Consider the following 24452-nt stretch of genomic DNA (forward strand, 5'->3'; position numbering starts at 1 on the left):
CAACTTTGTAGCTTAGTTTTGTGTGTGTGTGTGTGTGGTGTACCTTCAAGGGAGTTAAGGCCTCAGGTCTTACTAGTAGTGTACCAGCAACATGAAGTTCTGGCCTGCTCTAGATGCAGAAGACACAGAAGCAGTAACAGCTAAAGGCTTGTGTCTTAGTCAGGGTTTCTATTCCTGCACAAACATCATGACCAAGAAGCAAGTTGGGGAGGAAAGGGTTTATTCGGCTTACACTTCCATACTGCTGTTCATCACCAAAGGAAGTCAGGACTGGAACTCAAGCAGGTCAGAAAGCAGGAGCCGATGCAGAGGCCATGGAGGGATGTTCTTTACTGGCTTGCCTCCCCTGGCTTGCTCAGCCTACTCTCTTATAGAACCCAAGACTACCAGCCCAGGGATGGTCCCACCCACAAGGGGCCTTTCCCCCTTGATCACTAATTGAGAAAATGCCTTACAGTTGATCTCATGGAGGCATTTCCTCAACTGAAGCTCCTTTATCTGTGATAACTCCAGCTGTGTCAAGTTGACACAAAAATAGCCAGTACAATTGACCCCTTGTCAACTTGACACACAAACACATCACTAGTAAGCCTCAACCCTTACATTCTTATTCATCCCCAAGATCTAAATAACTTTAAAAGTCCCACAGTCTTTACATATTCTTAAATTTTCAATCTCTTTAAAATATCCATCTCTTTTAAAATCCAAAGTCTTTTTACAATTAAAAGTCTCTTAACTGTGGGCTCCACTAAAACAGTTTCTTCCTTCAAGAGGGAAAATATCAGGGCACAGTCACAATCAAAGCAAAAATCATTCTCCAACCGTCCAATGTCTGGGATCCAACTCACGATCTTCTGGGCTCCTCCAAGGGCTTGGGTCACTTCTCCAGCCATGCCCTTTGTAGCACACATGTTGTCCTCTGGGCTCCAGATGCCTGTACTCCACTGCTGCTGCTGCTCTTGGTGGTCATCTCATGGTACTGGCATCTCCCAAACGCTGCATGACCCCTTCAGTCCTGGGCCTTCAATTACAACTGAGGCTGCACCTTCACCAGTGGCCTTCCATGGCCTCTCACAGTGCCAAGCCTGAGCTGCTCTGCATGACCCCTTCATGCCTTCAAAACCAGTACCACCTGGGTGACCCTTACACATTACCAAGTCCCACTGCAGAAGGAGTACAACCTTGCCTATCTCTGGAACACAGCCTCTTTGTGCTTTCAGAAAACACTCCCCAGAAGATGTCACCTCAACGATGCTGGTCTCTTCTTAATCACCGCTAATTTCTTAGCTCCAGCTAACCAGCATCAATAGTCCCAGTAATGCAAAGTTTTTGCTTTAGTAGTTCTGGTATCTTGTTAATCACAGCTGATTCTTCAGCCCCAGCTAACCAGAACTACAAAATCTTCACAATAAAAACAGCAATGGCCCTGAAGAGAGTCTTTAATTTTCCCCCTGAAATTTCACAAACCAGGCCTCCATATTCTGCACTGTTCTTAGCATTATCTTCCAAGCTCCTACACAACATCTGACAGAGCTCTTAACAATGAATGGATCTTCAAGCCCAAAGTTCCAAAGTCCTTCCACAGTCCTCCCCAAAACATGGTCAGGTTGTCACAGGAATACCCCACTCTGCTGGTACCAATTTGTCTTAGTCAGGGTTTCTATTCCTGCACAAACATCATGACCAAGAAGCAAGTTGGGGAGGAAAGGGTTTATTCGGCTTACACTTCCATACTGCTGTTCATCACCAAAGGAAGTCAGGACTGGAACTCAAGCAGGTCAGAAAGCAGGAGCCGATGCAGAGGCCATGGAGGGATGTTTTTTACTGGCTTGCTTCCCCTGGCTTGCTCAGCCTACTCTCTTATAGAACCCAAGACTACCAGCCCAGGGATGGTCCCACCCACAAGGGGCCTTTCCCCCTTGATCACTAATTGAGAAAATGCCTTACAGTTGGATCTCATGGAGGCATTTCCTCAACTGAAGCTCCTTTCTCTGTGATAACTCCAGCTGTGTCAAGTTGACACAAAAATAGCCAGTACAGCTTGGCAATAGCCTTAGTTGCCCGTCAGAATCTGCCACCATCACTCCAGATCAGTGGCAGGGTTGGCAGTGAAGGCCAGGCCTATACCACTGAGCACTGTGACATACCAGGAGTGAAGCTTTCCCTGAAGGGCTCTTCTTGTGTGTGTGTGTGTGTGTGTGTTGGGGATCAGCCTCTCTGAGACCCCTCATCCTGGACCTTCCAGTGAAGAGCTCCTCTAGCATCACCAAGCTTCCTTGGTTGGGGTGGCAGGGTTCTGGAGTCTCCTGGCATAGCCAGAGTTGCCTCAGGGAGGCTAGCCTCTTCAGATGCCACATGCATCTTCTGGATGACATGTGCAGGTGGCCTCAGGTGTTCATGCTCATGAGCTTGTTAGAAGGAAAACACAGAACATGCCAGAAACAGGTATCTCCAGAGATGGTTAAAGAGACTCACCACAGGGTGGCACTCTTGTTCCTCAATTTAAGGAAAAATTTTTTTCCCAATGTAACAATTTTTGTTATTTTTTTTTAAAAACTAATTTGTCTGCCAGATGAACAGGAGGTGTCCTGAGTGAGACACAGTGGTGCTGGGACTCCTTGGGGTTTCCGGGCTTGTCTTCCTCTTCCCCTTCCTTTCCCGTGCCATCTTCTTTAATTTCCATTATTTTAGGGGTGAGTCATTTGGCTGTCCCCTGCAAGAAAAAAGGAAACAAGATGCTCACTTCTCAAAGGTTGGATGCTGAGACTTTCTGCTGAGCTGGGAAAGGCCACACAGTTCTGCACTGGGAATCAAACTGGGGACCCTGAGCACTGGGCCAGTCCCTCCCTCCTGCTGTGGCCTCTAAGGAAACACTGCTAAAATATTTCATTCAGGTTCTATTTGTTAACAGGCATCTGGTTTCTTCTGGAGCTCCTAGATGGAAGTTTGCCATTAGTGAGTTTCCCAAAGGACCTTGAGGCAAAAGGCTTAGAAGTTCTCTTTCACATTGGTGCTAGGGAACCTGTCTGTTAAATTAAGAGGAAACGAGCTATGGGGATTCGGACAGCTCACAGTGCCCTGTAGCTGCAGCTCCAGGGGATCCAATGCCTCTGGCTTCCGTGGGCATCTGGACTCAACTATATACTCACCCACACAAACTTACACAAGTATACATGACTACAAATAATACGAATTTTAAAAGTTACAGGCTAGGGCTGTAGTTTAGTCATAGAGTGAGAGTGCTTGCTTAGCATGCACGAGACCCTGAGTTTGCTCTTCACATCACATAAACCTGGCATGATGTTGCTCATCTGTAATCCAAGCACTCAGTTGGAAGCAGGAGGGTCAGGAGTTCAAAGCCATCCTCAGCTGCATAGTGATTTTGAGGCCCTTGGGTTACACGAGACTGTTACAGACAGGCAAAGCAGGTGTAATTCATAGAGCTCACGGAATTGCAGATATACCTATTGTCTTCAGAGCACCTCCACAGTTCTCAGGGCCCCACCACTGTGCTGAGCTGCAGGTCTGGATTCTTAACCATGACCAAAACTGGGTATGAGGAAGTCCTGAGGACCTGGGACATCTTATAACCTGAGGTAGTACCAGATGACTAATTCCTGGGCAAAGCCACAGTGGGCAAGCACTCTGGAGATTGGATAGTACCTAACAGAGACACTGAAGGAATGAGAAGGAAGATCCAGAGCAAGGATTTTCATTTTGGGTGGAGTAGTGGAGAATCTCTGCTCTTCCGGGCAGGGTTGGGTCTGGGCCTGGGTCTGGTCTGCCCTGGGTCTCCCTCCCCTCTCAGTCACCTGGTTCTTAGGCTGGGATTTTGGCTTTCTGGATTTCCCCCTATGCTTCTGGCCTCTAGGAAGCTCTGCTTATCAAAACAGGCTTCTTGCTTCTGTGGCCTCGGGCTGAGTGTTTCCAAACCTGGAACAACCTCGTACTTTAAAGGGGGGTATTGGGGAGCGTCTGTGGGGTATAGACAAGGCTATGGCCTGGCTGTACTGGAATATGTGGCTGTTGGTTCAGAATGAGTGCCAACCCTTTAGGTCTCTGCTCAGGGCTGCCAGGGACCTGGGCTGGGTGGTGCTTGAAGCAAAGCCATTGCTCAGAGCCCTACACCACCAGTCTATACACCCTGCTCATCATACAGCCTGCCTACCATGTCTAGTCCATTGTTCGCTCTGGAGACTGTTAATTTTGAGACAGTCTTTTATGAATGAGCCACGGAGACCTGAACACATCAGGGATCATGGAGACCCTGGCATCCTCAAGACTGGCCGTGGGCCTGGCTGCTTGGAAGGGCCAGAGATGCTCTGTCCCTCAGGGCAGCAAGGCCAGTGTGTGTTGAGTTGAAGAATGAATGTCCTGTTTTTAAGCCCAGAGCCAAAAAGCTCCAGGCTACCTCTTCTTACGGCCCTTTAGCACCAGGTCACTGTGAGTCCTAGCCCATATGGATATTCTCTTTTGGTTATGGGCTGGTTGATTTTTTAGATAACTTTTCAGCATACTTCTCAGAATCCTCTACATCCCAGGCTGGCCACTTGTCGCCTAGTGTGTCCTTACTATACTGCCCAGCAGTGAATCTGACATCCCCATGTTTCTCAGGGCTACAAATGGTGGCAGAACATAAGGGCAGACCCTTTGGGAATCCTGGGCCAGAGGCTATCCTGGGAACTGAGCAAGACCCTTTTGGAGTGATTGGCCAGGTCACCTGAGTTACCCCGGGTTAGATGTGAATAGCTACAAAGTCTTTGACTATACATAGGCACACACGATCCATCTCCTCCCTCCGTGCTTTCACAGTCTGAGTAGCCTTCCTGTAACAGAGATGATTATAAGGAACATGATTCCACAACTCACTACATTGTACCAAGCCTCTAGATTACTTGATGTTTTAAATACACAAACTTCGAATGGGCTTCTGGACATTTCTATCCCCACATCTGAAGATTCACATCTCCTTAACTTGGAGCTCATTTTGTGTGTTGTGTTGAATGTTGCAATACTTGTCATTTCAAACTAATATATCAGAGTCAGGGGAGAATAATTTTACTTGGAAAACTGAACCTCCATGACTAAAATGAATAACGGCACATGAGCAATTTGAGTCCATTTACAGAGTTCTGAGGTGGAATGTCAGCCTAGGGCCGTGCATGCTCTCATTATTAGTTGACAACACAGGACTCAACGCTGACCTGTGCTGGAGGGAGAGGGTTTCTGGAGGTCTCACACCATCCCCTCCCTCCCTTGTAGATCTTGGGCCGTGTGGTTGATGGCAGAGGTGTTTGCCTCTGACTTTAGGAAGGAATGAGAGATCCAGGACAGGTGTGGAAGCTTCCTGGGCCTTGTTAATGGCACCTCTAGGGCTACTATGAAGGAAAAATTGCCAGGAGAAAATTCCTGCTTGGCTTGAACTCCCCTTGCTCAGCAGAGCTTAGTCACAGCTCCGAGTGGATGTTCTCCTCTGTTCTAGTGCAGCACAGTGTCCTGGAGAGCTTTTCAGAACACAGATTTTACTTTACAGACTTGCTCACCTGCTGTTTTATGTACTAGAAAGAAGGTAGTCAGCATGGTGGTTCAATACCATTATTCTGGCCCTTGGGAAGCTGAGGCAGGAGGATGGTGAGTTCCAGGTCAACTTGGGCTACACATTGAGACGGTCTCAAAAAAAAAAAAAAAAAAACTAAAGAAAGAGCTTATCAATCAGTGACAGAGTTAAGGAGTATATTATATATCACAAAATCCTGACATTTATAAAGAAAGAGCTAAGAGCTAAGTTCCTATGAGTGTCAGCTGCAGGCCACACCCCAGATGCCTGTTAAAAGTGTATCTGGTTATCCCTCAGTGTTCTGACTCAGTCATTATCCCCAGCCGTGCTCTTAGCCAAGTTGCTCAGGGTCTGAGAGCCTCAGTTTCCAGGCTCCCATCCCTGAGCAGGTCTGTGCCTGGTGTTCCTTCTCACCAGCCCGGAACCCGCAACTCTAGCTTATTTAGTTTTTGATTTGGTGTGGAGATTAAGCCTAAGACCAGCTTTTATAGTGGAAGGGAATCTTCCAGGATTTCTCAAGTGCCAGGTAAGCACTCTTCACTGAGCTATCACATCCTGTGTTTGGCTCTGACCTTCTGTGCTGTGCTGGGGCTGAAACCCAGAGTCTACACTAGTTGCTTTTGGTTATTTTTACTTTTCTCACTGCTATGATAAAATGCCTGAACAAAGCAATTTAAGGAAGGCAAGCTTTGTTTTGGCATGGTCACTGGGATCCAAACACATGTCTTCATGTTTGTCCAGCAAGCTTTCTCACCTGCTGAGTGTGTGGTCCATCATGACGGAGAAGGCATGGCGGCAGGAATGAGGCAGCTGGACGCACTGGACCGATTGACAGGGAGCGGAAAGACAAACGCTTTGCCCCCATTCTTTTCTTTTTCCTCCTCTGGCTCTTGCTCCCCCTGCTCCTCTTTTGGACACAAGGTCTCACTATGTAGCTCTGGCTGTCCTGGAGCTTGCTCTGTAGACCAGACTGTTCTCAAACTCACAGAGGTCTTTCTGTCTCTGCCTCCCAAGTGCTAGGATTAGAGGTGTACAGCCCTACACCTAGACCAGATTTCTTTTTATTCATCCTGGGACCCCAGCCCATGGGATGTGACGGTGTGGTACCACCCACATTTAGAGTGGGCTTTGTCATTCAGTTAAACCTCCCTGGAAACACCCTTACATGTGTGCCTTGGATTCTGTTTCCTAGATAATTCTAAATCCAGTCAATTGGACAATGAAGATTGAGTGCCACACCCGGCAAACTCTACCACTGGGCTACTCACCCAGTGTCTAGTCTAACCATTCTCTCTCTCTCCTCTCTCTCTCTCTCTGTATGTTTGTGTGTGTGTGTGTGTGAGAGAGAGAGAGAGAGAGAGGGCACTCATCAGTGCAAGCTTGATGTGTGCCTGTGCCCATTTTTATGTGCACATATGGAGGCCACGTTGAGTGTCTTCCTCTATCACTCTCTACCTTATTTTTAAGGACAGTGTTGCTCATTGAACCGGGAGCTCATCGTTTTAGCTACATTAGCCAGCAAGCCCCAGGGCTTCTGTCTCTGTCTGCCCTAAACTGGGGTTACCAATGTTCATCACCAATCCAGCTTTGGCGTGGGTGTGGGGGATCTGAACTCAGGTCCTCAAGCTTACATAGCAAGCACTTTACCAACTAAGAAATCTCCCCAGTCTTCCATCGTTGGCCTTTTAATTTCTGCATTAGAAATGTAGCTGGCCGAGTGTGTTAGACCGTTGGTCTGCTGGGATTTTACTCTCCAGGCACATTTCCACTATGTGAGGAGGAGGAGAATGGTTGAGAATAGCCGGGCGTGGTGGCGCACGCCTTTAATCCCAGCACTTGGGAGGCAGAGGCAGGCGGATTTCTGAGTTCTAGGCCAGCCTGGTCTACAAAGTGAGTGCCAGGACAGCCAGGGCTACACAGAGAAACCCTGTCTCGAAAAAAAAAACAAAAAAAACAAAAGAAACAAAAAAAACCAAACAAACAAAAAAGAGAATGAGCTCGAAAAGGGCTGGCAGGATGTGTCCAGAGCTGCACGGCGCCACGCCGCTTATCCACGCAAACACCTGCCAGGGGCTTTTGTTTAGTATCATTGTTATTGTGCGTAGCTGTGGTATATGTATGTGTGGTGCATATGCACAAGTATGTGTGTGCATAGGTGTGCCTTGCACCTCTGTGCACACTTGTGCAGAGGCCAGAGAAGGATGTCAGGTATCCTGCTTTATCATTCTCTGCCTCATTCTTTTGAATCCTAAGCTGGCTGTCAGTAAGCTACTGTCTCTGACTCCACTCCTACCCCAAGTGCTGGGGTTACAGGCTGCACACTCTGGGCATGCTCAGCTCTTGCATGGTCACTGGGACCCAAACTCATGTCTTCATGCTTGTCTAGCAAGCTTTCTCACTGCTGAGCTATCTCACCAGTCCTTGTCAGGGGCTTTAAAAATACTGCTTCTTAGGTTAGATGCCTTATTCCAGAACTCTGGAAGCAGGCACAGGAGGGACAGAAATTCAAAGTATTCCTTAGCTACAGAGCAAATTTAAGACTAGCCTGGGCTGCATGAGGTACCCTCTTCCCACCACACACACACACACACACACACACACACACACGCACGCACGCACACATGCACACGCACGCGCACGCACACACACACGGTTTCTCATCTAAAGTTGTAAGCATAAATAGCTATAGACACCACGGACCAGGGAACCAGGAAGCTCCCAGAAAGCCTCCTGCCAAATGCATTCTGCCTTCTTGCACTCCTTCCTCCCAGGGTTCTGCAGGGAATGGCCTCCTGTTTGTCACCATAAGTTAAGCATGCTAATGTGGGGCAGCATTAACATGTTCATCAGCTCTGACTTTTAAAATATTTAAGTTCACAGCAGTTCAATTTCCCCCTCAAATGGACTAAGAACCAGTGTTGATTTATTCAGCCTATTCAACATAATTGTGAGGTAAGGTTTTAAACACAGCTTATTAACACTTTTAATAGGGTGAAAAAAGGAAACTTTCAACTGAGATAAAATTCAGGCATAATAATAAAAGCAATTATGAAGGCTTTAGGAGGCGAAAGGTCAATGCTAGGCCTCATGTGAATGCGACTGGAGGTTTAAACAGTAAACGTGGATTTATGTCACTTGAGATTGCTCACCAGGGGAACTGCAGTGCTATTCTCTCTAGCTAGCCTGATGAGTTTGCTTTCCATTTTTTCTGGGGCTCCAGAATGGTGGAGACCCAATGTGTTGTTTAGTGCGTCCATCCCAAGCACCTGCCCCTGAGCAGTAGGGTAACCTCCAGTGTTGCTACTCACGTCCTGCCTTTGGGATGCCTCAGTGCCCAAGAGCTGCTGAGGAGACTCGAATCTATGTGTTCTCCAGATGACCTTGGACCACAGGCTGGAGGGTCCCATGAAGGAACTGCATTCTGGAAAGTTCTGTGTGTAGCCCAGTGTGTGCTGCTAGCTGCACACAGCTGTTGAGGACTTGAAATGTGACTCCCGAGACCAAGTTAAACACTGCATTTTATTTAGCTGTAATTAATTTGAATCTAAACGTGGTGGCCATATGTAGTTAGGGGTTAGTACTGGAATATGCAGTTTTAGTGGGAGGCTTGAAGTGGACCTCTCTTTATAGAACTGTAAGGAACCTCCAGAGCATCTGGTCTGGTTTCTCCTTTTAATGAAGACCCAGGCTACCATCACTTTGCATGCTCAGAAAATCGACTGCCCTGAAGGGCCATGGAAATGCTACCTTTGAGTGGCGACCAGGCCATCTCTGTAGTGGCAAGTCCACCCTTGACCTCCACGCTCTTTGATTCTTATAACGAACCAGCTTTCTGTTATCTCCACTGATGTACATTTAATTATGAACAAATGTTATAGGATGAAGGTACGACGTTCCCAACAAGTGCTTGTACTGAGGCTTGCCAACCAGCAGGTGGCGCCGTTGAGAGGCGATTGCCTCAGGAGGATGTTGATTTCATCAGAGCTGGATGTATTCGCTCCTAGTGATAATTAGGAGGTGGGGCCTGCCTGGAGGAAGAAGTTTACTGGGTGGTGTCTTTGAAGGGTGTACCTTGTCCTTGGTCCCTTTTGTGCTATCTTTCTCTTTATTGGCCACGATGAGTTGAGCCGCTTTGCTTCACCCCATGTGGCCCAGGAGGCTCTGGATTGACCATAGTCCAGGAACGATGGAGACAGGTGAGCACAGATTGAACCATCTGAAACTGCGAGTCCAAACAAATTTTCTTCCTTTGTTTATTGAAGGTATTTTGTCACAGTGACAAAAGCCCAACTGATAAACCAGTCTCTGGCGACTTATGACCCCATTTGTCCTTAGCGGCTTTAGAAGTCTGGAGCCGACTCTTCCCAGGCTCTTGTAGGAACACGGCACATGTTGGTGAGTGCAGTGAGCGGGGGAGGGTGGGGTGGGGTGGGGGTGGGTGGGGGTGGGTGGGGGGGTGGGGGGGTGGGGGGTGGGGGGGTGGGTGGTGGTGGTGGTGTGTGTCCTGCAGGTGTCAGACAGGGAGGTGAATCCTGGGAAGAAATAAAACTGAAAACCCATTGCAGATTGATTTCATCAACCTGGATCAGACTTCGGGGTGTTAAATAACAGGCGGTTTATTCCCGATGTATTTAATTTCCTGATGTAATACAGTCCCTGGTGCATAAGGAGGTGTAATTACACTAAGAATCAACTCAGGTATGATATTCATGACATTTCTTCCAAGAAGATAGGTTCTAGAGATGGCTGTCTATACTAGCAAGGGCCTGAAGGTCTAGCCTGGTCTTAGTCATACAGATAGCATAGAGGTCATTTTGGTTATTAGCCATCCCTGGTCCTAGTTGTGGGAGCTTGGCAGAGTTTCTGTCTATACAAGAAACACAAGGGTCATTGAGATTACTAGCCACCCCTGGTCCTTGGTTGTGGAAACTTGATATGGCCTGGCCCAACAGACAGCACTGGGCACCAGGCTATTAATTACTTCTAGTTCTCAGCTTTCTGGATCAAAGAACAGGTTTCACATCTTTTCCACTGCCTACTTAGCATTCCTGGTCTCTCTGGAGATCTGTGGGTGCAAGGGTCGTTTTCGTTCTATGATCTTCATTCTGTGCTCTTAACGAGGCAGGGCTTGGACTCCAATGCCTTAAGAGGCATCGGGCAGTTTTTATAAAAAAGTTGAGCAGTCCATAGTTTTCCCGTGGGAACAGAATTCCTTTCTCTGGTACATGCCACTCAACATTCTATCTTCCAGGTTCATTCACACAGCAGAATTTCATTCCTTTTTAAGGGTGCGTAGTGTCAAACTGCATGGACAGGGCAGGCTCCACACAGTTATACACAGCTCTGAGTGTTTGTGTCACACTGACACATGACCCCCCGGCACATTAGTACTGAGAGATTGGGTCTTGAGGAGGCATCGAGGTTACAAGGACCAGGGCCTCATGGGTGTGGTTTGTGCCCTTCTAAAGAGTTCTTATCTGTCCTTGAAAGTCACTTGTGTCTTCTACCATGTGAGGTCAAGAGTGGAGCAGACAGCAGGCTTACTAGGTGCTGAATGTGTTGGTGACATGAACTGTTGTTTATATATGACTGAATTTATGGCATTTTTGTTATAGCAACCTGAACAGATCAAAGCAGCATATTCCCCATCTATTTGCCTGTCACTCACCTACTGAGGGGTACCTGGGCTCTGCATGATGGTGTGGTGAACAAGGTTCCCAAATATGTGATTCGGTCTCTGCTTTCAACCCTTTTTTTCCCTTCTTCTTTAGAATTGGGAATTTGAAACAAGGGTCACGTTCAAGCTAAGCAAGTGCTCTAACCACTGAGCAACACCCTGGCCCTGCTACTTTCAATTTAACCAGAAATGGAATTTCCACATCATACAGTAATTGGGCTTTCAGTGTGTGTGTGTGTGTGTGTGTGTGCTCACATGACATGTGCAGAGGCCAGGGGCTGACAGTAGGTGTTTTTCCTCTATTGCACTTCACCTTATTTTTTGAGACAAGGTCTCTCTCACTGATTGGCTAGAGCGGCAGGCCCTCAATCCCCAGGGATCTTTCTGTCTTCAGTCCCTTAACTGGGGTCACAGATGTGTGTCACCATGGCTGACTTTATGTCGGTGCTGGGAATGTGAACCTGGCTTCCTAATGTTTGTGTAGCAGATGCTTTAACCCCCAGAGCCACCTCCCAAGCCTTGCTTTGAATTTTCTGGAGGGTTGTGTTCTCTTCCGCCCTGGCCATACCACTTTATGTGCCCCGCAGGGCACAGGGTCTCACTTTCTCTGCATCCTTACCGACTCTTGGCACTTCCTACCTTTTGGCAATGGCCATCTGACAGTGGGAGGAAGTACCTCACTGTGGTTTTGGTTAGCATTTCTCTGGTGGCTGGTGGTCTGGGCTGTCTTCCACGTACACATTCACCATGTGTGCATCTTCTTTGATAAATGATAAGTTTAAGTCCCCTTCCCTGTATTTGAATGGGCTCGATGATTATTTGTCAACATTGCAGTATTTTTTTACCTGCAAGAAATTAGGGCTGGAATTTCTAATTCAGGTCAGGAAACATCCAAAGAGGCCAGGCCAGGGACCGTGAAGGGTGACTAGTTAAACACGAGCCTGGATAACCAGCTGAGGGTTACTCCAGTGGTGAGGCCATAGGCAGACACCAGAGCAGGGCTCACGGCTGTCAGCAGAGAGCATCTCAAACCATCCCAAGCTTCATGATATGACTCTGCTGATGGAATGGGTTCATTGGTGTCCTTTAACTGCAGGGAAGATCAAAACCCAACCTAATTATTTATAGAACTGCAGTCTCCTCCCCGTGAAAAACGGCAAGCTTTTAAAAATTGGCATGAGAAATGTCTGCCTGAAGATAGACCAAAGGTGATTTGGTGGTATCTGCCAGGTCAGCCAATACCCACAGCAATCACAGATGCACCCAAAGGTGGCATGCCTTAGGGTGGTGGTGTCATGAAGGTGGGGAACACCTAATATGAGTGATCCCTGGTCATTATTTAATCAGGGGGAGAGACTACGGAGCTATCACCAGCTCCAGAAATAGGATTTAATGAGGGGAGAAAAGGGCAAGAATTAATGCAGAGGTCAGCAAAAGACACGGAACCGCCTGGAATTCCTAATGAGGCCCGGTGTCCAGATCTGCTCTGCTCAGGAGTCCTCGACAATTAGGGACCACAGGTGGGCAACTTGGCAAGAAATAACAACCCAAGCATTTATGTAGCTCTTGACAATTGACAAAGCCTTTGCACACCCTCACTTGGTTCCTGGCCAGAGCTGTACGTGGGGACCCTTGGCCTGGAGCCCAGGAACTGGGTGGTCAGACCTTGGTGACACCTGGGCAGGTCATGCCCAGCTCCTATGGCCTTGCCGAGCCTCAAGCTGTCACACTGAGCTGAGATTACTCTAGGCCACCTGAAGAACGAGAGGGAGAACCGTGGCCTTTTCCCAGGTCATCCCTAGCCTCCCCTCCCCTGAGTGTACTGAGGATAACTGGCTAGACTCCACTGGCAGCATCTAGTTGTTGCCTTCAGATATCAGTAGGATGTGGCGATTGGAAAGGCTCCGCTGGCCACAGAGCGTCCAGGCAGGTGGGAGTGGGTCAGGGTATGCATCCTTTTGTCATCCACGACTGACTGTCTAGCAGTTGGGTGCTGCAGTCTGTCCTGAGTACCATCCCAGTGGGGCTCAGTGTTGTGTCAAGCCTGCTGGAGTATGTGTACTGACAGGAATATAGGAAGGCACCAGTCCCAGAGGGCCCTGGAATGACAGGTGGGGTCCCCAGAAACCAAGGCCGATACAGGCAAACCCTCTGACAGGAGCCTTTCTTCAGCATGGGTTAAAATGCCTGCCAATATGGGGCTGGGCACCCCCAGCTTGTACACTAGCTCTTCATTTTCCTAGGCCTCTGATGACTGTCTAGCATTTAGTGGGGCATCCCATCTGCCTGGGATGCAGAGTGACTTGTCTGGCATTTGCTGTTTTACAATAGCAAACAAGCAAGGATGGTGTCCTAGTTAGGGTTTCCATTGCTGTGAAGAGACTCCATGACCAAGGCAACTCTTATAAAGGGCACCATTTAATTGGGGGCTGGCTTACAGGTTCATTATCACCAAGGTGGGAGCATGGCCGCATCTAGCCAGGCATGGCATGGGAGGAGCTGAGAGTTCTACATCTTCATCTGAAGGCTGACAGGTGAAAACTGACTTCCAGACAGCTAGGAGGAAGGTCTCTCAAAGTGTATCCCCACAGTAACACACTGCCTCCTAATAGTGCCACTCCCTGGGCCAAGCATAGTCAAACCGCCACAGGTGGCTTTTTGCTAACCTAAAGCACAGGGCTCCATTGCCCAAGTAAAGGTGACTGAGCCCTCCTTTACCTGACTCTCCTGACTCCACCTTCTCAGGCGCTTCATCTTGACCTCTAAGCCAGGCTCATTTTTCTATTGTGTAGCTGTTTCATTCTCAGAAGTGCAGGAACCGTGTCCATGGATATTGTTGGCAGTTTCTAACTTTGTTTGAACGTAAAACTTGCTTCTATTTTACTGTCAGGTGACAGGGGAAGTAGGGTCATTCAGAGACTTAGGGGAAAAGGAGAGAAAGGGGGTTCTCAGGCTGGCCAGTCCCTGATTCTATGATTGTTCCTGTGGCTGGGGTGTGGGGGAGAATTCACCAACTAGTCAACTGACAAGTTCACTCTGCTTGCTTCCATCCACTGACTGCGTATGGGGAGGCAAGGTGAGGGTGAGAGTAGGGTGTGTGTGTGTGTGTGTGCGCAAGTGGTCATGCTGGAGCCTCACCCAGTATCCCCTTGCTCATCTGCCTCAGCCCTGCAGGCCCTGAGGTAAGGCATGGTATGTGATTCTTGGTGCTTACGCTCCTGCAGCTTTGCAAGGGTCCTGTGTGGGCAAGGGAACAGGCCTGTCCTGACCCTTGAGTGACATGGAGTTCTGCCCTTGGAGGAGGGGGCGTCTCTAAGGAGTTAGCCAGCTCCACTGAAGGAGATAGGAGAAGCAGTACTGTTTTCTCTCATGGTAACAGGGGCAGTGTCCCCAGTGCGGATCACAGGCTTCTCCGAGACTCTCCAGAGTACCTCGCCCAGGCAGTGACCCACAGTTTCAATTTGTTATCCGCTGCAAATCCAAGATAGTTGTTTCCATGTTGCCTGAGAAGGATCTTATTGCTGTCCTGGGCTTCTGGGAAAGTCTGCGGTAGGGACAGGGTCCCATGGGGTGTTGGGGAATCATGGACGGTGAACTCCAGGCCTGTTTCAGAGCACCCTCAATGCTGGTAAAGCCCTGTGCTTTCTGCCCTCAGTGGGAAGGAACAGTGATACTTTGGTAAAGTTTAATTTTTTGAGACAGGTCTTTCGTAGCCCAGGATAACCTTGAATTTCTGATCCTCCTGCCTGGTCCTTCTCGGTGCTGCGCTTACAGGCATGAGCTGCCATCCCTAGTGTAAGTGATTCGGAGGATCAGTCTAGAACCTCACGCGTGGTAGGCAAGCACTCCAACAACTGAGCGGCAGCCTCAGCCTGAGGTGGTGGTTTGTAACCGTTTTCTCGAGACCAAACCCAGTTCTCTAACACCTCACAAACTCCAAGAGTTTCGCTGAATGAGGCTAGGCCCCTTTTCAGGGTCCCCTAGGGTGTGAACTTACTGTGAAAGTGTCCCTACTATGGGACACTTTCTCAAGGATGTGAATTGGACATATCCTTGGAAAGAGCTTTCAGTTTCAGAAGTTATGTATTATAATATAAGAAATGGAGACCAGGAAAATACCAAGAGACCGGTAAAACTTGCTTCTAGTTCCCCAGAGACAGCTGCTGCTCTGTGTGTCAAGTGGGGGTTGAAGTCATCCTAGGCACCCAGTATGAAGAGTGTGGTTGTCTCTTTGCCCTCGTGGCCTACCATCTGAGGATCAGTTTCCGAAGTGGGACTGTGGGCCAAGAGCAGATTCCGTCTGGGGACATCAGTACTTAGGGGAATCCCAGCAGCTCAGTGTAAAGCAAGATTTGGTCACAGCCCCGAGACTCTGACCTCCAGGTACTCAGTGGGGGTAGACATTCCTGATCTGTGAGTTACAAGGTGCATCCTGAATTACATGATGCTCAAAGACCCTGAATCGACCTGTCCTTAAGGATGCAGTGACCATGTAGTTGGGACTGGGCAGAATGATCAACACCTCAGGTCTGAGAATTGTCCCTGGAAAGACAAGTGTCACGAGGCAGGGAATGGAGAAGGGAAGCCTTGCTCAGAGGGTTTCCATGGATACAGTTTAAGGGACTCCAAATCCACCTATACAATAACAAGCATATTTAAGGTACAATGGCTTGTAGGACAGACTCCTTCCCTGCCCTAGGATATTGAAATGGACAGGGATTATATATCTGTAATATATTTCAATATTATGTATTGAAATATCTGTGATTAGATATTTAGGCTATCTTTTATAAACTGCTAACCCTATGGTGTCTATCTTTATCGATGTCTTTGTGAATGTCCATTCTACTTTAAAAAACAATTCTAACAGACATAGATTTAAAGCCTTACGTCTCCAGAGGAAATAATCCTTAAACTGGGATTCAGGCTGAATTGCGTTCATGAGATCTCAACATGAGGTCCCTTTGCCCACTCTTACCCTTTCTTTCCCGAACAGTATCTTTCAGATGTGGCTGGAGGTAGAGTTTATCCTCCTGGTGTTTTGTCTACTGTTCCTTAGACAGGATCTGAGGCCTGGCAGTCAGGTCCAGGGCTCTCCTAATGCAGAGCATTCTGTCATTATAAAGCTCTCAGCGAGATTCTCATGGCCTCTTTCACATCTTTATCCTCATATATTGTATTGCCTTGCACGAAGCCCAGTTTGCTGAGCCCTGCAGCACAGTAATAGCATTTTCAAATTCCATTCAGCTACTGGCTTGACACTACAAACAGCAAACCTGCCTGCCGCTTTGACCTGAGTCCATTCTACTTATATCTAGCCTTAATTTTTAACCAGAGCATGTTTAGAAAGATTGCACTATATTCTAAGGAAGCAGACAATGTCCTAGAGCCTTATCCAGGCAGTGGCCTTCCAGGGGAACCAAGCTCTTCAGAGTCTCCCTTCAGTGTCTGTGAGGCCTGGGTCTATTTTATTTGGTTGGGGCTTCTCTTCTGAGTTCTTCAGCCTCCAGCTCCAACCTGGCTCTCTTTCTTTGATGAATTAGTGTTGTCTGAGCATGTTCTCCATCTCCACCTTTCTAAAATGTTCTTTTGTCTTTTTCCTATGTCTAGCCTCTTATTTTCTTACTTCTCTTACCCACTCTCTCTCATTATTACTCTGACTTTCTTTCTCTTTTGATGGACTGTGTCTTCCAGAACTTTCTAAATATATGTGTACAGCAGGTAAACTGGTGGATACTTCTATGTGGATTCTTCAACCATCACAGCTGGAGTTGGTCCAGATGTAGGATGCTAGACTGAAACCACCTATTGTTAAGTGTGGTGGTTTGAATATGCTTGACCCAGGGAGTGATGCTATTAGGAGGTGTGGCCTTGTTGGAGGAAGTGTGTCGCTGTAGGGGTGGGCTTTGAGATCCTCCTTCTAGCTACATGGGAGCCAGTCTTCTCTTGTTTGCCTTTGGAACAAGATGTAGAGCTCTCAGCTCCTCCTGCACTTGGACTCTGCCATGCTCCCGTCTTGATGATAATGGACTGAACTTCTGAACCTGTGAGCCAGCCCCAATTAAATGTTGTCCTTTATTAGAGTTGCCTTGGTCATGATGTCTCTTCACAGCAGTAAACCCCTAACTAAGACAGTAAGGGAAGGGCTGCGAGGGCGGGTGTCTGCAGAGGAAAGCCCCTCCTGAGGTCTGCTCTGTGCTGCTTGCTGGCTCTGCCACTGTTCTTTTCAGGGGAAGCAGTTGCTCTACTGTGGCATGAGTGAGTACATGAGACCTGTGATTATTTCCATTTTCTGTTGCCTGACTTTTGGGGACTCATAAGTGGGCAGTCCTTCAGACAAGGGCTTCGGAGGGGGCATGGATGAGTGGCAGCTGCCTCCATGGTCCCTGAGTACCTGGTAGGTAATTCCAGTTTGCCTTGACATGTGGTGTTTCTCGAGAGCATCTGTTTTAGGGTGGCACACATGATCAGCTGAGACCAAACAGCCCTGGTGGACAGAAATCTAAGGCTGGGCAGGAGGTCAGTTTCCTTTTGTTTTCAGTGGCTGACTTACAGATAGCGTGAGCAATAGATGCATGGAGGTGACAACCACCACATTTTTCTCAGGAAAACTCATTTCCTACTTCTTTTGCATGGGGCAGCAGCCACGCCAGGAGCCACTCGGTCACAAATGTGATGGGGTATATGGTGGAAGGTGGCTGGTCCCAGGCTGGCCAGTCATTTGTGGCTTCCACTGTCTAACTCTTGCTGCTTTGATATAGGTGAGAGGGAAAGCTTGTTCTCTCTCTCTCTCTCTCTCTCTCTCTCTCTCTCTCTCTCTCTCTCTCTCTCTCTATCTCTCGTCAACTTGACACAAGCTAGAGTCCTCTGGGAAGAAGGAACCATAAGTGAGGATATGTCTCCATCAAACTGGCCTGGTAGGAAAGTCTATGGATATTTTATTGATTGGTTCGATGTGGGAGAGCCCAGTACATGGTGAACAGTGCTTGGAAGGTGGTCCTGAGTTGTTACTAAAAACCAAACCAAGAAAATCATGGAGACTTCATGGCCTCTGCTTCAGTTCCTGTCTTGAGAGTCTGCCCTGACTTCTCTTCATGATGAATTATAAACCATAATGCATCTCCTCCCTGTGCTGCTTTCGGTCATGGTGTTTTATCACAATAGAAAAATAATAAAAACCAAAGCTCTGTGTATCAACCCAGAGCGCTGGTGTGAGGAGCCCTGGCCAGAGCCAGGACAAGGCGCACAGCAAAAGGCCTAGAACAAGAGCCCATTTGAGAGAGAGGGCAATTTAGGAAGAGGGAGACTGGGGTAGCCTGGCCCTGAAATGTGGATGCTGAAGCTATCCATGGCCAGAACCTGGGCCTTCTTCTCAGTAAGGTATGCTCTTGGCTCTCCACTAGGGTGCGCTAAGATGGCTGTCTCCCTGGTGGCTCACCAAGATGGGCAAAGAGCAGGGACAGGAGCTGCTTCTCCAGGCCTCCTTGTACAGCATAGTCCACATCTTGGAATGTCTAGAACTAGTGTGTGTGTGCATGTGCATGTGTATGCATGCTGGCATGTGGAAGTCAGAGAATGATCTTCAATTGCTCTCCACCTGTTATTTGAGACAGGGTTTATCTTTGGACCTGCAGCTCACCGGATTGCCTGAGTTGGCTATCTAGAAGGCCCTGGCCTCCTGCCTTTGCCTTGGCCAGTGCTCAAATGACAGGCACGCAGTAACACTGGACTGTTTGTTTATGTGGGTTCCGGGGATTGAACTCATGCCTCAAGCTTGTTGTGTGGTGACAGAATTATGTCTCCAGCCCAAGCTGTTGTGTTTTGAGAACCCTGAATCTACACGTGCTATCAATGCAGACACTGGGGTCCTGAGTGTGGCCAGAATATCCCCGTGTTTGCTACAGTGTAACTCTTGGGGTGTACTTGTAGCCAAGCAGCCTGACCTCACAGTGTGGAGGAAGGTGACCAATGAGCTTCGCCCTCTCCCCTCCTGCCCTGCAGTGGGGTGGCACTCACCATGACTCTGCTCATTCCAAAACAAGAGTGACAGCTGCCTCCGCCCCCTCATTTTCTCAGGTACAAGACACGTTCCTAATTGATCTTCCCCTGTGGTTTGAGCATTTGTGTGCAGCGTGCATGTCTGAAAGCTGGCTATGCTTCCTATGGTAAACAGGCTTTTCTTCCAAAACATCCCCGGAGCCTGCCACACCTCCAGGTGCCAGATGGGAAGGAAGGCAAGCTCACCTGCTGCACCCAGATTCCTAGGACAGCGTGGCACCTCGCTTCAAGAGGTATTATTGTTTCTGCCTAGGATGGATCCTACTGGAAGAAACTGGATGTGACATCCCCTGGCTTCCTCAGAGCCTGTGGAAGGGCAGTTTGGTTACCTCAGCTCATTCTACCTCCGACCCAACAAAACAGCCATGATTCTCCACTTGGCATCCCGTGCTGGGAGGAGTGTGGCATCTAGGTTTCTAGAGCACGCCTGGCTTCTGAAAGAACGTGAAAGGGAAGCAGAGCTGCTCAAGTCCACACATTGCTTGTATTTTGTTTTATTTATTTTAAAAATTTATTTTAGACATGGTTTTTCTATGTAGCTCAGGATGACTACAAACTCAAGCTTTTACTGCTTCAGCCTCCCTAGTGCCAGGATTATAGGCCTGTACCACCATGCTTGACCCTCAAATCCTTTTGTATATACATTCTGGAAGCACTTGACTTCCATCCCTGCTTCCCACGAGAGGCATTAGCTTCTTGAGGTTATGTTTCTAGCACTAATTCTTAGGAAACTTCAAGGATTGCATAGAGGTGACGTCTCTGGCCAGCCCAGGACTGGCCAAAGCATGGTCGGAAGGAGAGAGTGGCCCATGCTCTTGGCTGTGCTCAGGGTCACTTTCTGCCCTGGGGGTTGGCCCTGTGGAAGATTTTCCTGTGCCTTTGGCCTTTCTCTCTGACCAGAGATAGGAAAAAAGGGTCTGCTCTTGTGTCTGCCGGCTGTGAGCCACCGTGTGGGTGCTGGAGACTTGTTTAGATCCTCTGCAAGAGGGACAAGTGTTCTTAATCACTAAGCCTTCTCTCAAGGTCCTTATCCTATTTTGAGGTGCACAGGGGACCCAGGAGAGCATGATTTCTGATGAAGTTTGCTCTCCTTTTACACTCTCCAATGCCACATATTTTTAATAACAGACAGCATTGTTTTTAACTCAAGAGGAGGAGTCAGCACTGCTCACTTTGGTGACAGAGTGACAGTGGAGATGTACTGAGACCCCTGTAGGGCTGGAGAGCAGCAGGAGGCCCCGCAAGTGTGATGCCCTGTCACAGGCTGATAGGAGCTCTGTGTTGTCCCAAGTGTGGGGCGAACTCCTTTACCTAAAATCCCTCTCTTCATGCTTGTGTTCAGCTGTGTGTTCAGAGCACACAAGAGGAAGCCTTAGGGCCTCTTGCTCTGTTGGGGCACAGGCTAGACACGTCACCTGGCCTGTCTGTGGCTTGGATGCATCCATCCATATGCAATGAGAGCTGTTTTCCACCTATACTCTGAATTGATGTTGAGTATCTAGACCTAGGGTCTGCTGGAGGACCAGGCTCTCCTCTGAATCACGAGTTCAGATGACTCCACTGGACTGAGTAGCTTCCCAAAGCTTTTCTTTGTGAGAGTCAGTGTTGCCATGAGTAACCAGAAGCCACACTGACGTCTGGGTGGTGTTACCTGCTCCCCATATTGGACTCTGTGGAGACTTTTTTTCCTCAGCTGCCCATGCCTGATAACCTCATTGGGGAGAAAGTAACCCAGGGTTCAGGGTCATGCGTATAAAACCTTTCCTGGAATGGGTCAGGGTGATGGGGTGGTGTTGGGGTCACAGGTCTGAAGCCCTGGCTGTGTCAGGAAGACTCACGGTTGCCTTTCAGTAATAGGCAATGGCATAGCAGCTATGCTGTAATATCCCCTTGTGTCAGGGCAGGTGTGCCTGGAGGTCAGAATGTCACAGCTGGGCCCTGTCCCTTTTTATCTTCTCTTCCTTTAGCCTGCTCTGACTGACAGCCCTTGTCTCCCTTCATGGGCCATCACAGTTCCTGGGACTTAGCCTTCCTGATTCCCAACACCTGACAAAACCTCTCTTGCCCGGTATTGCTCTCTGGGTAGCTCTCACTGCCCACTGTTGGCCCGGAGTCGCCTGGCAAGCAGATAATGGAGTACCTGTGGCTGACACCTCGAGAGGTTCTGGAACAACCCTTTGCCTTCCACTTGGGACAGCATCAGGTAGCAACGCTAGAGTCATGTATGCGAGTGTCAGGATAGGCTTGCCTGGAAGGAAGGACAAGGGAGGCTGCAGAGAGCATCCAGAGCCAGCAGCTCCAAGTGCAGAGTGGAGAATCTGTTGAACCATCAGCAGATTAGACTTGTCAGAGTTGGAAGCTTCCTAAAGGCTTGGGGAAGGTCCCAAGGCCCAGGCTCTGGGATAGAGGAGGAATGTGGCACTTGGACATCTGTGCCCGTGTTCATCCCAGACCTCCCAAAAGCCGAGGATGGTGCTGGAGGTGGCTGGGGTGGCTGTTACCATCTCTGACAGTGATGGGGTTCATGTGTTGGCCTGACTGATCAGTTACTTTGTAATATTGCTTTAGTTACTTTGTAATATTGCTTTAGTTACTTTGTAATACTGCTTTAGTTACTTTGTAATACTGCTTTAGTTACTTTGTAATATTGCTTTAGTTACTTTGTAATATAGCTTTAGTTACTTTGTAATATTGCTTTAGCACGTACCAACTGTCAATATTAACAGCACACAAACACCAATGTAGGTTAACTCTGCTGGGAACCTGCATTATAGGATGAAAACCTGTGCTTGCAGCAGGTGTCTGTCCCAGGATCCTGAGCGGAGACTGGTACAGCGAGAACCCCTACCCCCAAGAGTGGAATACTGAAGGAGTTATTAGGGGGGGAAAGTAAGCTTCAGAAAAATGTACTGGCCAGGTTCTTCTTTCTTAGAATCAAGGAAAAAGCCCCTCTAAATGTGTACTTGCCTGAATAGTCACACTCTCATGTTGGAAAGACTATGATAAATTTATATTCCATTTCTACCAAGGGATCCCTGGGGAAGATGAGAGGCCATCGAGGGATGGAGGGAAAAGCATTAGTGGGGAGAAGGGGAGTGGTGCAGGTGAGACAGTAAGGAAGAGAAAGCTAGGCTTAATGTCTGCATTATGCAGACACACAGATTTGTTTTGCCAGATGATACATCCATGGACATATATAGGAAGACGTTTAAAAACTTACACTGCCTTTGGATTGTATATCCTGATTGTTCAACTGTAAAGCCAAGGCCTGTGCTTGGCTGGCAGAAGGCTGATTATTATTACTACTGGGTCCAGAGAGAGTCTGGCTTTTCCACGTCATGCATCTCCTGGCTGTGCTGCAACCATGCTTTCATCTTGCAGAGGTCTTTGATTGACCTGCCATGTCACATATACCGTTGCTGCTCCCGGGTTTAAGGAGCTGGAATGAGAGGCTCCCCACTCGGCACCAGAGGATGTGGCGGCATGAGAACCAGAGCGAGGGTGAGCCTGTTGCTGATGAGGATGCTCTCCAAGGCCGTGGTGAGAGTAGGGACTGCCCCAGCCCCCGGGAGTTTTGTCTAAGGCTTTGGAAGCAGAGTGTCCCATTTTTCCTGGACTGTGTCGTGCACTGCTATTGAAGCAGAGGGTGAGAGTGGAACAAGGCAAAGACAGAAAGTTGGCTTCTGTTCCCCGATGCTTAAGTGAAAACTTATGAAAGGATAAGCTACAATAACACAAAACAAAACATCTCCCATTTCCTGGTAATTAAATGCTTAAGCATTTAGATCATCCATATCTTATTACGCTTATCAAATTGCGAGTAGCCTTAAGGCTGTAAAAACACGTGTCTCTCGAGCTTCCCAGATGTTTCATGGCTGTGCAATGGCAAATCTCAAGTTGTCAATTAAACGCTCACGGTGGAACAGCAGCACAAACGCAAACATTAACTGCAGCACGCTGTAAGGCCTAGCTGCATCAGGGTCTCCGTTATTAGGAAAGTAAATCTTCCTTTGCTACAGTAAAGACATAACTACCATGTATCTTTTTTTTTTTCTGGGGGAAAAAAAACCTGATGTGAGAAGATGGCCTCTAGAGATTGCCTGTCAAACACCCTTGAAGAAACATCTCTGTGTTATCGCAATAAGCATTCTCTAAATGGAGCGCCAGCTGAAGCTGCTGTGCTAAATGCTTCGCACACCCTCTTTCCCATGCTGAATTAAGGCCTCACTTTCAGGAACAGACTTAGCTTGTCAATGTGAAACTGCCTGAGGCTGCCACAGGGAAGCAGGGAGGAGAGGCGTGAGGATCCCAGGAAACCCACTGAGGAGGCTGCTTCATCACCCAGCAGCCTCAAGCTGAGACTCAAGCTCAGAGCAGCCTTCAGTGGTCACAGTGGACCAGGGCCGCTGCTATGGGGTTGATACCACCCGCTGCTGGCCTTGCTGCCCTCCTCTTTGGCAGTAGGGATGAAGGGAGATACACGACAGCTGGAGTATGTTGGCAAAGCCCCACCACTTCAGCACAAAGGAAGGAGAGTTAAGATGACTGCTCCATCTCTCGCCTGAGGCACTGCACCTCTGCTGTGGAAGGAATGATGGAACGGTGGCAGTGTGGTGCAGTAGCAGCTGCTGGGTAACAAATTGCCCCCACCCACAGCCACTATTTTATGATGCTTTCTGGTTCACAAGGGTGGAGATGTGCACAAGGGCCCCTGGGGATTGGAGGTCTCCACTGCACTATGTCTGCGCTAGGAAGACCTGAAGCCTGACAAAGGCCCTCACATAGTTCTATCATTAGTAGGGATGCTCTCAGTGTCTCAAGTGTGACTGGGGCATTGAACAAGATGGCAAAGATATCATCTCATGAGACCCAGGGCCAGAGGTCACCCTTTCCCTTCTGTAATGGACTGTACCAGTCTGTCCTTAGACTGGTTTTTCAGGAAACACAGTTGGAGCTTTCATAAGCAGCACCAGTGACCTAGAAGCCAGTTTTCAGGGTCTCTTCTGCTGTTATGGGATGCAGTGTTAGGTGACCTTATCATCAACCCCTGACAAGAACTTTGCTGGATTTGGGGGCTCCAGTGAAGTCATTGGTGGAATAGGGGAGAGTAACTTTTAGGGGGTTTAGGTGAGGTAGTACTAAGTGGGGGGTCTTTCTTGC

General features: G+C 48.3%; 1 long non-coding RNA gene across 2 annotated transcripts in view; it reads left to right on the plus strand.

The window, feature by feature from the left end:
- Window positions 1–9587: 9587 nt before the first annotated feature.
- Window positions 9588–24452, plus strand: part of LOC147002836 (uncharacterized) — a 29724-nt gene continuing 14859 nt past the window's right edge. Inside the window, exon 1 of one of the 2 annotated variants that reach the window (XR_015048057.1) lies at window positions 9588–9753. This is a non-coding gene — a long non-coding RNA (uncharacterized LOC147002836). The remainder of the gene's footprint in view (window positions 9754–24452) is intronic. The other variant, XR_015048056.1, reaches the window with a different exon arrangement.

Source organism: Mus caroli, unplaced genomic scaffold (assembly GCF_978045245.1).
Source record: "Mus caroli unplaced genomic scaffold, Mus_caroli_1 scaffold_8, whole genome shotgun sequence".
In the NCBI taxonomy this organism is placed as follows: Eukaryota; Metazoa; Chordata; class Mammalia; order Rodentia; family Muridae; genus Mus; species Mus caroli.